Source organism: Canis lupus, chromosome 25 (genome assembly GCF_048164855.1).
Source record: "Canis lupus baileyi chromosome 25, mCanLup2.hap1, whole genome shotgun sequence".
Taxonomy (NCBI): Eukaryota; Metazoa; Chordata; class Mammalia; order Carnivora; family Canidae; genus Canis; species Canis lupus.
Window position 1 is genome coordinate 27016858 of NC_132862.1, and position 18117 is coordinate 27034974.

The 18117-nt window shown below is 32.9% G+C and overlaps 1 protein-coding gene across 2 annotated transcripts in view; it reads right to left on the bottom strand.

Annotated features, from left to right (window-relative positions):
* Positions 1–18117, bottom strand: part of PDE3A (phosphodiesterase 3A) — a 313203-nt gene that overhangs the window by 99382 nt on the left and 195704 nt on the right. The gene's annotated exons all lie outside the window — the stretch shown is intronic.

An 18117-nucleotide genomic window follows, 5' to 3' on the forward strand; every position in this document is an offset into this window, starting at 1 on the left:
ATGAGTGAAAGAGGTGATGGGAATTAAGAGTACACTTATCTTTATGAGCACTGAGTCATACATGGAATTGCTGAATCACTAGATTATACACCTGCAACTAACATAACACTGTATGTTAATTATACTTGAATAAAAAAAAATTCAAGGACATGAAAGTTATAACCACTGTCAGTCTCAAGCTCTGTTTGCCTGAACTGAAATTCTGCTAAGTTTTTATACACCTTGCCTTTGCCTGGAAGTCCTCCACACCCCTTACCTGTCAAACTCCTAAACAACTCTCAAGAGTCAACCTCAAGGTCACCTCCTTTCAAGGTATGCCCTGACTAGTGTATTTATATCTTTCTTATCGGCTCTATCATTCTCACAGCACGCTGCCAACACAGTACCAAGCACAAGCACACTTCATTGTTTGTACTCCATCCATTAGATAAGAACAGAGCATTTTCATTTTTTCTGGTCCTATCTCTAATGCCTAACACAGTGTCTGCCACTCAGACGAGACACAATGTTAAATGAATGATTTAATGAATTGATGAATGATGTGTATGATGTGTAGCTGGGGTTTTCTTTTCAGGTGTGCAAGAATCATACTTGATTATTCTCACATTGATAGCACTTAACACAAAATAGATACTCAAAGAATATTTTCTGAATGAACACTCACCAGAACACTGTATAGTTGTATGCCATAATGATAATGTAAAAGATAAGCCTAACAAAAATTACAAGTAAATTTAGGTGTGTAAGTGTTATACTTATGTGTAAACTTATGTGTGACTCCAAAACTTAAAGATCTAAAAGTAGAAACTGGAAAACATACTTTTATCCCATTTTTATCAATTTGTCCTTTTCTTTTACTCTGTCATGTGATTATTCCATGTTACTCTTCATGAGTTCCTGAATCTTATATTCTACTGGACACATTCCATTTGAAAAATTATAAAGCCTACCTGTGTCTATAATAGCACATGACTTAAAAGGGATATATAATGTTCTCATTATCAACATCTTTTGGTAATTGACAAAAAAAATTGCTTTCTACTAGACAAATTATTTCTTAAGTTTCCATAAATTGAAAATATTTAAAATGAAGAGTGTCTAATCTTATTTCCACTGATAAATTACTGCCTACTGCTCAGAGTCAGCTCCTCTTTTCTCTTTGCTGCTGGTAGAGGATTTAGTCCTTTCATATTATATAAGGCCAAAGTAATCTTTATTTCCTGTTTTCCAGATACCTTAAGCTTCGGCCAAGCTACTCATCTCACTGTTTTTAATTAGTTTGTATACAGTACCATCTTTATTTCAGGATGTTCACATCTTTATTTTCATCAATTTTGTTACTTCCTGCTAATCTAACATTCAGTGGACGACATAAAGATAACATATGAAATAATGCTCATAATTCAATTTATATCTAAGACTAATTTTATTCTCAAATTCCTGCCTCAGAATGGTAAGATAATTTACTCCCAAACCACATTTAGAAAACTTAAAGACCAGTAATGCAAAAATTTAGGCAATTCTCTCAGTAACAGACATTCCAAGGAAACAAAAATATTAAAAGTTAAAATCTAAGTTTAATGAGGACAGCATAGTCTTAATTTGCTTTGCAAAATATAGAACATAAAAAGAGTCTCATTGAAAATATCTGAGAAATACTTTATGAATGATGATATAATTCATCCTCGTAAATTACTTGAGAAATGGGCTTTCCAAAGACACATAATTTATCTTACCTCTGTAATCAGAGGTAACACAATAAATAATGTTAAATTACATTTATAGAAATGTGGAAGGAATATAACTCCATTTTGGAACTAGGTTAAAATACCATTTCTCATATACCAAACAAATCCGTCTAATGGTAAGCTCAAGCTGATCATCTTTTCAGTGGAATGGTTCATGAGGTAGTAATCTCTGAGAGATCCTGCTGTCTTTGGGAATGAAACACAGGAAAATAAAATACTTAATGACATATTCAGGACATTTTGACAAAAGGGACCATGGATAAGTTGGTTCTCTGTAGCCCAAGGAAAAATGAATAGTACATGTTCTGAGGGATCAGATGGGAAGGAAGGCCTGGGTCCTTCATGCCATGCATAGTGCTTGGACAGTAGCAGATAAAGGTAGTGGTGGTGGTGGCAGATGATGATGAGGCATTTCAAGCTATCATTTAAATGAGCATGTTTATTCCAGATACTCTTTTTGATTTAATGCTTTACAATGTACTGTATCCACAGAACCCTACAAAGTAGATATTATCTCATTTTCCAGATGAGAAAATTATGACTTCCAGAAGTTAAATATGAAGATGACATACGTGTTTAATGGTGAAGCTGGGATCTTTATTACTTCAAAGATCATTCTCCTTAACCACCACACCAACCTGTTTTTCATTTCAATGAGTGTGGAATTCTGTAGGAATATACTCTAAAATTTGTAGTTCCATAAAATTCCAAGGAAATTTAATTACAACCTTTTGCTTTGACAGATGTGCAGCTTTAAGACGACAAGGTACAGTAAAATTTACCTCAGTGGGTAAATTAAAGGTTGTAGTACTTTGAGAGGTCTTCCAAAGTTCATATTTAGAGGTAATTTCTACTCCATCATAAATAAGCTAATCTCTTTAACAGACCTACTGCATATGTGGTAAAATGGGAAGGTCCAAGAACTGTACAGGTTTGGACTAGAACTTCTTCATGAACTGTACATAATAAATCTAATTTATATAAGGCAGGCTTGGCAGCAAAAAATGCAGTGGTGCATTTGTGTTGCTGGAAACCTTTTTTTGGTCAGAAAAGCAACTCTGAAATGTTTATTTCCTGCACATTTACAAGGCTGTTTGGAAAACCCAGTACTCAAAGATTGACCATGTAGTTAATTTAAATTTTTGAAACTCTAAATTTATAACCTCTGTCGCAAGGTAGGGCTTTGTTCCTAGTTAAAATTAAGGTTTCACAATCCATTCAATAAAAATGAGTTTATTGTAAAAGAGAATAATTAGCAAGGGTACAAAAACCTGATTTCTTTACCTTATCCGGCAAAGTATTTTGATGACTTCATAAATCATGTATCAAATATATCTTGGTGAAAGGCAAAATAGCATAGTCCAGTCAGAAGCAACATTCTATAGAGTCAGACATGGGTATGAACACAACCTTAGCCCTTTCTAGCTCTGGGACTTTTGGCAAGTCATATAAACTGTTTAAGTCTTTCTCTTCATTTGTAAATGTGTAATGTTATCCAGAACTCTCAAACATGAGCTTCCTAAGGGGCAAAATTTGTCCTCCTTGTTTCCATGGAATCGCCTCACCACTAGCACTAAACCCTCCCATGGGAAGTGCTCAGAAAACTTAGCTGAATAAGTAAATTAATTGTGGTCTTCCAGAATTATTTTACGGATTAAAATAAACTATGTGAATTAAATACCCTGCATAATATCTGGGAAAAAAAGGTACATATCCAATGAATGTTAGTTTCTTTTTCCTGTGGTTAACTCAAAATATGTTTTTAATATTTTATTTCAAATCATTTATCTTTTGTCACAGAAAGCAATGAGAAATTACTTACTAAATAGGAATATTCCCATCAATGTCAATGAAAAGAAAAGGCAGGTAGAATCTCCAATCCAGTATGTTAATCCAAGATAAACCAAAACCCAGGTTTGGAAAGTTTGATAAGGTCAGAGATGCAGGATGAACATTTTGACTGGTAATGACTAATTAGTACCAACCAGTACAATATGGGTGCAGGGGAGACATTATATATTGATGTTTCTGATTTTGTATTTCCCACATCTTACAAAGGCAACCTCTAAGTAAAACATGAAATATATGTTTGAACTACAGAATTGGAGTTTAGCAGCCACAGAGGTGAATAATCTTGCCAGAAGCACCAAAAGCACTTGCATATCTTATATATGAATGACTTGTCTACTTAAATAATCATTCTTTCAACAGGTATTTATTACTCCCTGCTATGGTGACAGGGTATTATGCGTTTTTATGTTCTTCCATAAATTTTAGCATTAGAACCTTAAAAAATTCTAAGAATGTAATCAATGCAGGAATAGGGAAAAAATGGAGAAGGAAAGACATTATCAATCTTTAGATAAACATCGATTTGGTACTGGATAAAGATTACAAAGTTTCAAAACACTTCAATCTTTTACTTTTGGGTGGAGAGACTGGGCTTCTATTTGGGATGTTACTGAAGAGTTTTAAGGTAATATATATTATTTAATATTCTTTTTTTTAAGATTTTATTTATCTATTCATGGGAGGCATAGAGAGACAGAGGAGCAGAGACATAAACAGAGGGAGAAGCAGGCTCCCTGCAAAGAGCCTGATGAGGGACTTGATCCCAGGACCTGGGATCACTCCCTGAGCTGAAGGTAGACGCTCAATTGCTGAGCCACCCAGGCATCCCTACTGTTTAACATTCTAAGATAGTTTTGCAACAATTTAAAAATCATTCTAAAACTTTGGCTGTGAAGGGATTATTTTTCTTTTTTGGTTACATTTTATATATATGTTTTTAAAAATTTTAACATTAAAAATTAACCTAATAATATACTTAAGAAATAAGTTGAACACATCATAAATCTGGTTTCCATTACTTTCTGGATTCCTTGTTTTTAAGGAATTAAAACTTAAGGATACCTTGTTTTTCAATTCTTTTCTAATGCAACTTCTATTGAAATCCGTTATAGAATAAAAAAAATTTTGAGACCTTTCATGAGTAGGAACTCTAAAATTTAGTAAATATTATCATCACATATGATCAGTAATAAGATATTTTTTAAAGTTCAGAAACTTTTAGAACAATTCTCATTTCTTCAAAATACACTTTTCCTGACTAACTACAACTCCAGTTATTCTTCAAATCAAAGCAAGGCCACACTGGAGCTAAATCATGAAGCAGGTTAAATGACAAGTCTGAATGCTCGGATTTCACACAGTCCCGTCACTCATTCACTGATTCAACATTTCTCGAACAACTTGAGTGGCAGTCACCATGGGAGATTCAAACAAGACATAGTTCCTGAAAATGAAAAGTTATAGTCTGGTGGGAAATTGTGCATAATATTCCAAGTTCTATGACAAATGCCTATGGATGAAAATGTGTTATGGGAGCACAGTTAATGCTTAAATAAGTGTTGGTACTCGATGTGTCAACTGTACTGAAGGATTTAAGAAGGCAATAAAGGGGGAAAAACTTTTATTACAGAGAAAATATACTTATAAAAGTATGGAAGAGTGAAATAACACAATTCCATCCAAAGCATAAGAAATCTGATCTATTGTGGAAAGAGAGTGAAGATGTTAGTAGAAAGCTAGGAGTTAGAAAATAACAGGCCATATGGCCTTTTCCTAAGAGTTAATCAGAGGGACACAATCAAGTTTAGGTTTTGGAATAATAATTTTGTTATGAGTGTAGAAATAGATCCAGCGGGCATTACGGGCCATTTGTGCAGCCGTTCATGTTGTACACTGCACAACTCAGAATGGGGGAAATGCCCATGTAGATTACACCATGAATGATTCTTCTTAGAACTGTGCAAATTATTAACCTGGTGCCTTAAGCTGGGGGAAGAGAAACCAGTATCAGTCATCAGTGTTTTTTCTGTCTTTCAATTCCAATATTCAGTACCTTCATTTCTTTGCCCTTATACCTGCCCTCATCAAACATCCTCACTGTTTCATTCATACTAATGAATAAATGACTGGTATCACCACAAAATGTAAACTGTCACAATTTACAGATCAACAAGCAGGGAATAATAAGAAATGCAGCTCTAACTTTAGAATTTCAGATAGGAGCGAGACAAAGGTTAGCTTTGGCACTTAAAGCCATTCGTCATCCTCTGCATCTCCTTTAAGTCAATGGTAGAATATACAGGCACTCTTCACATCACTGGGGAAAGTTCTTAAAAGGAAGGTTCCCTAGCTCCATCTAAAACCTCATCAATCAGAGTCTCTGATAGACTCCCTAGGTGATACTGAATGGATATTGCTAATTCGTGGAAATAACTGCCTTTAAAACTGCTTCCCAAAGGGAACTGACCATTGTACTCCGTACAGAATACAGTTCAGATATGAATTTGAACTTACAGTTTGCCTAGATTTGGAAATTTCCATCAAATAAAGAGCATAAAACAGAACTTTTCTCGGAGGCACACTAACTTAGGAGGTTTGAGATTTCAGTATCTTGGACTGTTCATTACTGTTCAGAAACAATCAGGACACACATTCTTAAGAAGTTAGCTCATGTATTCTAACAGAAATCACTCTACATAAAAATCATTTAAACAACTTCATATTCAGGGGACACTATTACCTTAATTTATTTCTGAGTCAATTTGAAAAGCCAGAAATGTCCTCCTCATATTCAGTCAAAATCTGACTGCACTTGTGTTCTATCCATTTGTCCAAAGAGTATCTTATACAAAGAGAAAAATCACAAAGAGAAAAAACAAAACAAAACAAACAAACAAAAAGAAAAAAGAAAAAAAAAACCCTCACTCCCCTTCAATATCCTTCTGATGAGTCAGGAAAGCACATTTTGCCCCCACATTGTCTAAACATGATGATCTTCTGTATGAGTGGGTCAGAGTCTCAATATACTTCCTGAAATCTGGCATTCAAAATTGAATACAACACGCATCTGGCTAGTGCAGATTTTATTAGATTAATGCTGCTCTGCATATCATTGCTAACCATTGCTAATGAAGCCCAAGGTAGTACTTCCTGTTAGAAAAGTTATGGTTTGGGCTTCAAGTTAACCAAGATCTTTGTCTTATTTTCTATTTCTTCATTTATTTATAAAAATATGCAGGTACTTTCCATATTAGAATTTTATCAAAAATCTAAGTGTAAAACTTTACATCCTCCTCTTCAATCTAATCTTATTAGGTTAGTATTTTATTTTATTTACTTGGGGGGGGGGTGTAGAGGCAGAATGAGAGAGAGAAACTTAAGCAGGGTCCAAGTCCAGCACAGAGCTCAATGTAGGGCTCCATCTCACAACCTTGAGATCATGACTTGAACAGAAATGAGGTTGGATGCTTAACCAACTGAGCCACCCAGGTACCCCTATTAGTTTAGTATTTTAACTGGAGTTTAATGAAAATATACTCTGTCATTCACATATTAGCTACATATCCTCTTTGTAACACCAAATATAAGTATGCATTTTTTGCCTGCATTAACATTGATAAAAATGTTAAATAGGGTGGTGTCTTAATGGCTTTTAATTCTTATTTTATTCTTTGATTCTGTTCTGTAAGAACTATTCACTGTTATACAAATACGACAGCCTTTGTAATGTTTTGAAGAAAGAGATGAATATACTATTTGTAACTCTAACTCCAACAAAAATGAATACACTTTTAAGATAAAAATAAATAAAACATCATCTTTTAAGCCATTAAAATAGTAAATATTTATATACAATGTATAGAAAGTTAACACTTTTAGAAGACATTACAGGGATAGATAAGAACACCCATTTCCAATTTTATGGTTTCTTTACATAAAGTTGATTTTAAGAAATTGATCTGATGACCCATATAGGAATGATCTTCTCAAATATGATTTAAAAATTTTTAAGTCTAGTTAGCATAACTAATCTATTTGGAAAAGAATACTTAATAAAATTTCTTATATTCTCTTAATATCTTCAAATATATTATTTTATTTTTAATACAGGGCATGCTTATGAGTATGCTCATGCATTTATGTTAACCTGTTTCTGGATACATCTTTATTAATATGTTGGTCATACACCACCAGCTTGTTTCAAATGGTGTTAAAGTAGATATTGCTTATTTATTTATTCTGTTTACATACAAAAAAAGTAGATATTGCTTATTTATTTACTTATGTACTCGTTTACATACAAAAAAAAAACGCTGCATCTTTCTTATCTTCTTGAAAAACACATCTTTTCCATTTCCCTTTCATATTCTCTAATTCTTTTCCATATTCTCCAAACTTATTTTTTCCATATTCTGTAAATTCCCACACGGTCAAATACACTAAAATACATATAATGAAATACATATATATTAATGGGAAAAATGTGCACATTATGAAAAAAAAGTTTACTGAGAATATTTCTAAGCAACCATCTATCATTTAATAAAAATTTTCAATTAGATATAACATAATGTTAATATTTATTAATTTTAAATGGTGAGCACTGGGTTTTTGTTCATTGTTCACTATGATTTGTAGCATGTTTGAAATATAATAGAAAAAAAGAGAAAGTCTTCAACTCTTTGGTATTCAATGTAACATAGCATTTCCTATGTGCTATGTACAAAATATGCATAATATACTGTTCATTCTGGGAAAATTGTTTACTACAATTTTCATCTACAGTGCATCTACCAACTAAACTTTTCATGACTACCAGGACATAAAATGATGAAAACAATTTCTTTTAAACATCTGGAAGTCAGAAATTGCTTATATTCTTATTTTGCTCTATTAGTATTTGGTATAAATTCACTTCAGATAAAAATAGTTAATGTTTTAAAGTAGTTAATAATGTCCATAAAACACTTATAAGAAAGCTTAACAATAAGTGTGAGTTATCATTTTTAATAAAAATAAATCTAAATGCTTTTCCTTTTTACTATAAGAATTTATGAAGAGGAAATAACATCCATAATAAGATGAAATGTTTCCCTTTTGAGTAAGCACAGAAACTATTTGAATTCTAATGAAATACATATAATGTAATCTTAGTGATGCATTTAAACCTATAATGTTATTTATTTAAAGAAGATAGTAATATTATTTTTCATCTTGCACTGATTCAGTAACAGTGTGCACTGCAATAATGATAATTTTTAAAAAAAACAAATGCTTTTTAAGGAAATTTTAGTTCAGTATGATTATTTATCATGTGAAGTTAAAATAATGCACTTTCCTCTCCTGTCTTTTTCCATAAACAAAAGCTACAGTGCCAAGACCAAAACATAAGAAACAGTAAAATTATATATTTTTCTTCTTTTTGAACAGAAATAGAAATGCCAAGTTCAGTTTGTTCCATTGGTTTTAAGCCAAATAAATGGCAAAAAAAAAATAATAAAAAGCCTGGTCATATCATGTGTCACAAGTTTCTATTAAAGTCCTTATGTAAATTTCAGATCACTGTGCTGCATGAGACATGATCACTCCTGTGCTTAAAAAGTCCATCTCAAAGCAAAGGGAGAGGGGGAAGGGAAGGAGATGCCACACTAGCCTTAATGAGAGGAACCCATGTTCCTACATAGGAAAGTACATATTTAAATTGTATCTTCTCCTTAATTAGTATCAACAAGATAAATTTCCCTCAAACCAGAATGGCAGTGTACAATTCAACTAATAAAATATTGCCCTACAATACGGTATCAAAGATAACAAAATGAGAGGACCTCAACTTACATGTAATGTTTTGAAATAGAGAAACTGGAAGGCAGAGGAACAGCATAAATAAAACAAAAGGATTTGGGGCCTTATGATTTATGCTTTAGAAAGCATTTCAATAAATCCTAGGAAGTTGCTATATTTTATTATGAATTAATAGAAATGTCTTCAAAACATACTGGTTTAAGAAAATGTACTTGAATAAATTAAACTCTAAGTTCATAAATTCTAATGTGTTTATTGCTTTTAGAAATTTTCATTAAAAATCTGTTTGGAGTATTGAGCTGCCATAATCAGTATTAAATAAAATTGACTGCGGGATGACTCTACAGTATTCACCAAAACTTAAAGCCATGCTGTATTTGTACATCAAAAAGAAAACAAAATTGTTCTAGGATTAGAGTTCACAAGTTGACTTGATGTGCTAGAATATTTTTTAAAAACCATACAAAGACCTAAAAACACAACAAATATGTATAACACTGCCACATTCTTAAAGTACCAGAGAACTGTCCACAAGTTATTGCAGTGAGTCACTACAATCTTGACTAGTGATAACGAATAGTAAAACTGGGTTTAAGATATGCCAACCCAACACCCAATCCCTGCCCCAAATCATGATGACCAGGATCAAAAGGCTTTTGTGCATGTTTTTACGCATGTTAATCTTCTCAACATGGCTGCAATGGTCATGTCCTTATCGCAAGTCATGAAGTGGTCTTTATTCTATTTACTAATCCTTCTTCCCTTGGGTCTCTTTTGCATCATTTTTGATAGACAACTCCTTTCCACTACTTTGCTTTCAATCCTTGGAGAACTAGAGCTTTTATATCCATTTATATTTCTTTATCTTCCTGATCACATTGGTTTAAACTTTTGAGATTTCTATTCTTTTTGTCTCACCCACAGTTTCTGAGAGTTTTTTTCTCCTAAACTTTTTTTCTAATTGCTCATTTAAGTATATATCACTGATGCTGGGTAAACAACTTTCTGTACACCTGAGGTTAAAATGATTTGAAAAGAAAAGAAGCATGGTTACAGAATTCTAATATGAAAATCATTGTAGAGATCTGTCACCCAGAAGTATTTAATCAGCCAGCCATAAAATTCAGCAAGCAAACTATTTTGATTCAATTTGATAACCTGCAGATTCCTAGTATGAATAAGCTGTGACTTGTATTACTAAGAGTTCTCCAAAAACAGGTCTTTTCATAAGGCATCGCCACAGAAACAAAACAAAAACAAAATAAATAAACAAGCAAAATAAAACAAAAAACCCTGTGATCTTGAAAATCAAACATGACAACAAGCTTCATTTTTGTAAATTTTCAGATAATTTTGGTTCACTAATACCTCTAATGCTGTGCCAGGATTTTGCGTTGTCATTATTAGCACCAGTTGCTTGGATTTACTTAATTTTATACAATGGCTGCATTCTACAATAAACGGGACAGTCATTTAAACTGAGAACAGAACTGTCAAGTAACCTTCATTCTCCAGTGTAAAATTTTATTTAAAAAAAAATCAGTAGCTTTGATGACAATATAAAATCCGAAGAATGCTCTTAAATACTTTTAGTTTATCCCCTATAGTGTAAGTAAAGACAAATTCCTACACCATGAATAAGATTACTACATATTAGAAATATATATTTTTACATATAACCTAGACATGCATTGCTAAGAAATTAAATAAAAATATTCACTCTCTCCAAATTTCTATAAACTACCCCTGCATCTTGGTGCCTTCTAGCTTTCATAGGACCTTCTACACTTCACCTCACCTTCACCTACTACTCTCACTGATGGCCTGTTCAAGTCAATGTAGCTTAGTCTTAGATTTTTGTCTTCTATGAACATCTAATGATGTTCAATTCCATTTTTTTACCAGTTTTATCTATAAGTAGAGTAAAAATTTTAAAAGCCCCCAAAACCTTCTTTTTAGAGTGTGTTTCATAATTAATGAAGCATAAGAGCTTACTCTATGCCAGAGATGGCATAAAATCATCCAACATGGAATAAAAATGACTTCCTTTTGTCAGGTGTTGTGATTCAAAGACAAGATGAATAGTTCTCCAGACAGCATATCTTTCTTCTGTTATTCTAGCAAGTGGAGGGCATTACTATTGTTTATATTTTCTTTGAAGTACACTTTTGTACACTTAGTAACTGTGACTATTGCTTAAGCTATGTACATCTCCTACAGAAAAACACCTGCCATCTATAGCTGCTTATTTCAGCTCTTTATTGTGTTTCATGTAATGTACCAGAAGCTTCTGTGTGGCAAAAACAAGCACTAGGCAGTACATGTGCCACAGGAATACTGTCCACAGTCCCCACATAAGAGGGTCATTCAATGAGTATCAAACAACAGGTCTACTCATCTATAAACATGGAGGGGGGAGAGCATAAATGCCAGGGGCAATTTTCCCTTCTATTTCTGTGGACTTAATTCCTGCTCATCAATACCTTTTTAGAGAGATCAGGGACTTTAATAAAGAGTGATTTACTCAAGGTCATCCGTTGATTCACCAGAAACATATGTTCTGTGTAACTGCATGGACAGAGCCACATTCTGTCTGAGTCTGTTCCTTGGAATCTCTTGAATGCTGAAGCATGCCAAGAGTATTTTCTCCTTCTAGTTTCTAGAAATGATTCTACTGCAACTACCACACAATAGATACACTCTTTAAAATTGCTTAGTAGACTTAAAGATACAACCTGAAAGCTTATACACACACCTAAGAAGTATTTTCCCATTGTCCTATATGAAGTAAATACTTATTTATTATCTTCTATTATCATGCTATATTCTCATTGGTTCTCAACCAGAAGCAATTTTGCCTCTCAGGGGACACTTGACCATGTCTGAACAAATTCTTCATTATCATATGAACTGTGGATGGGTTAGTGTGCTACTGGCCTCTACTAGGGAAAGACCAGAGATGCTGGAGAAGTAATAAACCACTGGGTTCAGCGTCAAAGAGAAACAACATTTTTCCTTTCTCTGAACTAAGGTAAAAAGAAATGGCTATGAATTCTCTTTGGATACTGTGGACATTTTCAAAAATATCCCTACCAGAGCAAATCTTTAAGACTCTTCCTTCTAAAGTTTGTTGATGCTAATTAAAGACATAACAGTAGAATAATACTAGATAAAAGCAATTTCACAGAATGTTGGGGAGGGATTGCCCAAAAGTTTAGATCTTCTTAGTTTGTAAAATTGAAACACTTGGAGGAGGATTTCATCAACAAGATGGGTATGAAATACGTATCTTGGTTTTGTTTTTTAAATGCACCAAGTTCTGATTTAACAAAGACAAGTATAAGGTAGTGTACATCTCATGTAAATGATCTCCATAGCCTCAAGATAAGAGGCTATTCAATAAGTATTAAACAGGTCCTTTCCTGCTGCTATTGTAGGAGATGACAAGGCCACTCCTAAAATGTGGAGGGTTTAGGCAAATATTTGGTATTTTTATCCATATGAACAAAATTCAAACAAATGTACCACATGACAACCAAAATAATAAAAAAAAAAATTCCCTTGGACAGTTGCCAGAAAAATGATGATAGTTGTTAGATTAATATACGGAAAAGTAAAAAAGAAGAAGGAAGTGCAATTAAAAAACACTGCATTTGCAGAAAAAGTAAAACTGGCAGTCAGCTTCACCTGGGACATGACATTCCCTGGTAACACATCGGCAGTTTGGGCAGGGTAATAATGGACTCCCAATCTGCTCACATGAATACTGTTATAAAATCCTGAAAAATCTGGAGGGTTGTCTTAAATATACTAAATGTAATTAACTTTAATAAATTTATATGGCATTCTTGCAGATAAGTCTGGGCCAGCAATTAAATTACTCTTTATGCTCTTATCAAAAAGAAATTATTTAATCCAGCAAAGAATTGATTTGTCACTGAATTAGATCCCTAGGAGGCAAATGCTTAGGTTTATCAACTTTAGTAGTTGTTATAAACAGATCATTCTCTTGAACACCCAAGTGGACAGGATACTGAAATAAAATAACTTGCCATCAAAATTCATCCTTAAGGCTTAAAATAGTGATGCAGAAACTAATTTATCTAGGTACACACTTCTTATTCTTAGAAGTCTTATCATTTGAAGCCTTCATAGATGCTTAAAGCTAAGCCACTAAATAGGACACAGAAAATTTACATACTTTTAGCATTTATTTTTAAATTTATATTGAATTTATTTAAACTAAAACAATAAAACAGATAAAAAACCAAAAAACAGTTCACCTATTTCTCCTACCTCCTACTCCCTACCTCTTGGAACCACTGTGTTCTCTGTATCTACAAGCTTTTTTTTTTTTTTTTCTTTTTAAGATTCCATGTAGAAGAGAGATCATATGGTACTGTCTTTCTCTGGCTTATTCCACTTAGATAATGAATGCCCTATAGGTCCACACATGATTTCATTCTTTCTAGCTGAATAATATTCCACTCTAAGTATGTGTGTATATAATACATATAACAATTTCTTTATCCATTCGTCTATCAGTGAACCCTTAGTTTATTTCCATATATTAGCTATAGTGAATAATGCTACAATGAAGATGGGAGTGCATATATCTTTTCAAATTGGTGTCTCAATTTCTTCAGAAAAAATAAGGAGACTTATTGAATAATATGGCAGTTTTATCTTTAATTTTTTGAGAAACCTTCCTACTGTTTCCCACAGTGATGCACCAATTTACTCTTAACAACAATGGATAAGAGTTCTCTTTACTCTACACTCTTACCAACACTTGTAATTTCTTGTCTTTTGGATACAGGTGTGAGGTGATAACCCATGTGTATTTCCCTGATGATTACTGATATTGAGCATCTTTTCACATACCTGCTAGCCAGCTGTATGTCTTCTTTGGAAGTATGTCTAGTCAGATCCTCTATGTCTTTTTTAATCAATTATGTTTTTGCTATTGAGTTGTATGAATTCTGTATATGCTTTGGATATTAGCCCTTTGTCAGACCTATGATTTGCTATTATTTTCTCTTATTCATTAGGCTGCCTTTTCAGTTTGTTGGTGCTAAGAAGCTTTCCAGTTTGATGTTTATTTTTGCTTTTATTTCTTCTCTTTGCTTTGGTTGTCAGATTTTTAGAAACTTACTGCCAATACCTATGTTGAGGTGTTTACTGCCTATGTTTTCTCCTAGGAATTCTATAGTTTCAGGTGTTATATTCGAATCTTTAATCCATTTAAAGTTATTTTTGGTGTAAGACAGTAACTCAGTTTCATTCATTTGAATGTGGCTGTTCAATTTTCCTAACACCATTTATTGAAGAGAGGCTGTCTGTCCCTTCCCCACTATATACTCTTGGCTCTTGTGTCATAAATTATTGACCATTATGTGTAGGTTTATTTCTGGCCTCTCCATTCTGTTTCATTGATCCATGTGTCTATTTTTATGCCAAAACCACACTGTTTCAATTATTGTAGCTTTGTAATACAGTTTGAAATCAAGAAAAATGATGCCTCCAACTTTGTTCTTTCTCAAGACTGCTTTGGCTATTGGTGTGTGTGTGTGATTCCATGAAATTGTTAGTATTAGTCTATTTCTATGAAAAATGCCATGGGAATTTTGATATGGATTATACTGACTATGTATATTGGTTTGGGCAGTATGAATATTTTAACAATATTAATTCTTTGAATCCATGAGCACAGAGTATCCTTCCATTTATTTGTGTCTTCAAGTTCTTTCATTAATGCCTTGTAGTTTTTAATAGACAGATCTTTGCTTCCTTCATTAAATTGATTCTTATGTATTCTATTATTTTTGGTACAATTGTAAATGGGGGTTTCTTAACTTCTCTTTCTGATAATTCATGATTAGTGTAAAGAAACATACCAGATTTTTGTATGTTGAAATTATATCCTGCAACTTTACTGAATCCATTTATTAGTGCTAATAGTTTTTTAATGGAGTCTCTAGGGTTATCTATATATAACTTCAAGACATCTGTTAATAGTGATTTAGTTCTTGTATTTTTTTCTTTTCTCTTGTTTAATTGCTCTAAGACTTCCAATACTATGTAGAATAAAAGTGTTGAACATGAACATCTATTCCTGATTCTAGAGGAAATGTCCGCTTTTCATTGTTGAATATATTAGCTATGGGCCTGTTGTGTATGGCCTTTATTATGTTGAGATACATTCCTTCTTTATACACTTTATTGGGAGATTTTATCATAAATGAATGCTGAATTGTGTCACTTTATCTACATCTACTGAGATGATTATGATTTTCATCCTTCATTTAGTTAATGTGGTCTATTAAATTAACTAATTTGTGAATGTTGGACCATTCTTGAATCCCTGGAATAAATCCCACTTAATCACAGCGTATGATCCTTTTAATGTATTGTTGATTTTGATTTGCTAATATTGTGTTGAGGATTTTTACATCTATGTTCATTAGATATATTGTCCTTTAGTTTTCTTTTTGCATGTCATCCTTGTCTGGATTTGGTATCAGGGTATGCTGGCCTCATAAGATGTGTTTGGAAGAGTTTCCCCTCTTCTATTTTTCAAAAGAGTTTGAGAAGGACTGTTGTTAATTCTTCTTTGAATATTTGGTAGAATTAATCAGTGAAACTGTCTGGTCTCAGATTTTTGTTTGTTGAAACTTTTCTGATTACTTATTCAATCTCTCTGCTGGTAATTGGTCTCTTCAGATTTTTGATTTCACTATGATTAATCCTCGATAGGCTGTATGTTTACAGGAATTTAACCATTCCTTTAGGGTTGTCCAATATATTGGCATATAATTGTTCATAGTAAGTAGTCTCTTCTGATCCTTTGTATTTCTGTGGTATCGATTGTAGTATCTCCTCTTTCATCTCTGATTTTACTTATTTGAGTCTTCTCTCTTTTTTTGGTGAATCTAACTAAGGGTTGTTTTATCAATTTTATCTTTTCAAAGAACCAGCTTTTAATTTTCTTCTTAGTCTCTATTTCATATATTTCTTCTGTAATCTTTGTCATTTCCCTCCTTCTACTAATCTTCAGGCTTCATTTCCTCTTTTTTTAGTTCCTTGAAGTATAAAGTTAGACTGTTTGAGACTTTTTCTTTTTACCTGAGGTAGACTCTATCTTTATGAACTTTCCTCTTAAAACGACTTTTGTGGCATTCCATAAATTTTGGTATGTTACATATCCATGTTTGCTTCATTTTTAGGTATGCCAATAGCTTAGTATAAGCTGATAATTTATTTTTCCTATCAGAATATTCAGCTATCTTCTGATATGGTACATATAGTATTTCACTTATTTAGGAACCAGAATTTCACTGTCTACAAAACTAGATAAATCACACAAAAAGTTGTTTCTTCAATAAATGGTCTTAAGTCTATTTGATAAAGCCTGGCTTGTAGTCTGTAAATCTTCAGTAATACACTAAAAACTAAAGAACCTGATGGTCTCTAAGTATTGGTAAATAAGAGCCTGCTGGTTCCTAGTACATGAAAATCTCAGCAAGTTCACAAATTCACAAACCAAATTAATCTTTTCCCACAAGGCTCTTTGGAATCCACTCCTATCATTTTTAACCTTTTCAAAGGAGAGTGATTTTCTATTGCCCTTCTTCACTTCCCACTGGAAAACTTTTCTTCAAGAATTTAAAGAAAAATAAAAAACTAATTGCCTTCTGAGAATTTCATCCCTGACTTCATTTGGTATTACTGGGAATGCTGCCAGATAAAAGAGTTCTGCATGTTGTTGGAAGTCCATCATTTAGCATATTCCCTAATTTGGATGATCTACTATTTGAAAATATATACTTAAAAAACAACAAAGAGGAGGGGAAGCAGAAGGGGAATGAGGAAATGAAGAAGAAGAAGAAGTAGAAGAAACAGCCAGAAAGCTGAGCTGACAAGTTATGTTAGAATTATTGCAATTAGAGTAAATAAATAAATTTGAATTAAATTATTGTGAGTCTGAAAAGTCATAAGGGGTGAAATTTACTTATAGCAAGATATGCATTTTTCCATATGATAAATGCTGAAAAGGTACACCTTATTATCTGTGCTAGTATACACATGATTAATTTTGGAGGATCACATCAAATTTGAGAAAATCTCTTACATGCACATGGAGGGAAATCTCTTACAAAAATCTCTTACAAAATCTCTTACAAGCACATGGAGGGAAGGCCAGGAGCTTAACTCTATTTTATAATGATTAATGCTCTCAATACTAGTTGATTATTTTTTATCCTCTAGCTAAAGCTGATTTTAGGTAAAACTGTATGCTTCCTGAAGACCAAAGTTTTCAGTTCATTTTTGACCCCTTGAAGGCTAACAAAAGTGCCTGACATGTATTGGCGTTTTTTTGAATCAACATGAAATAAGTTAAAATTGGTCTTGTAGGCTAACCACTCACAGAAAGTGACAGACCTCTGCCTTTATTAGGTATTTCTTGATGTTTGTATATCAAGTGAGTCCCTAATTTTAGATATCCAAAACAAATTTACGCCTTTTTTTTCCTACAACTCAAGATCTTCTACTATCAATCACCGACTTTTTGTACCTTTTCTCTATCAAGAAAACTGAAATCATTAGGCTCACAGTAGTTCTTTTATTTTGTACTATCTGTCCCCATATCTTATCCCTTATTCCAGTATAGATGTCTCTACTTTTCCTTCCAAAGCTTCTTTATTTGTGCTTTTTG